The sequence below is a fragment of the Myotis davidii genome, unplaced genomic scaffold (assembly GCF_000327345.1).
Source record: "Myotis davidii unplaced genomic scaffold, ASM32734v1 scaffold93, whole genome shotgun sequence".
NCBI lineage: Eukaryota > Metazoa > Chordata > Mammalia > Chiroptera > Vespertilionidae > Myotis > Myotis davidii.
Window position 1 is genome coordinate 738 of NW_006292095.1, and position 824 is coordinate 1,561.

The window sequence follows — 824 nt, forward strand, 5'->3', positions numbered from 1 at the left end:
TTAGCCTTTTATTATATAGGATAGGATGGGACCACTGTATATGCCATCCATTATTGACTGAAATGCTGTGTGCACATGACCGTAGTGCCAACTTTGAGCAACCTGCTAAAAAGGTGATCATGTGTTAAGTAAATGATAGAACTTTAGGCATCAGATAATGAGGTGAGGGTGAGGGGAAGGTCTTTTAAACTCTACCTCTTTCTACTTTTCAAATGTTGCTGTGCAGATGACTATGGGCATGTACCTGACCATAGCTATTTGGCTAAGTGATAAGACAGAAATGCTGTCTTGATACATGTCTTGATTTTTTTTTCCTTCTGAGTAAGTAGACTTTTGGAGAAGGCCCATCTAATGTTTTATAAAATTCAAATTCCTGGCCCTGGTTGGGTTTTTCTTATACATGTTGTCCATACATGAAGGAAGGATATTTATGATTTCTAAAAATATCTCTGAGCTATATAATTACTACTTTTAATGTTATCATGTAAAAATATTATCTAACTTTGTATGGTTATTTGGTACAAAATTAAGTGTATAGAGTTTTAGTAATTACCCAGGTGTTATTATTATTTTTAAAATCATTCTGTATAACTTCAGGGCAAATTCTGCAGTCACAGAGCTGAGTCAAGTTAATGTGATGATGGGAAATCAGTATTTGTCTCATTAAATTAGCACCATCTTCTAAGATAATAAGATGACTTGTTCCTAACTAGAATTCTACCATTAATAGGAGAAATAGGTTTACAGTTGTTTGTATGGAAAAGAATACAATAATTAATAAATAACACAAGAATAAACTCCATGTTTCATGTACTCAAACTGTA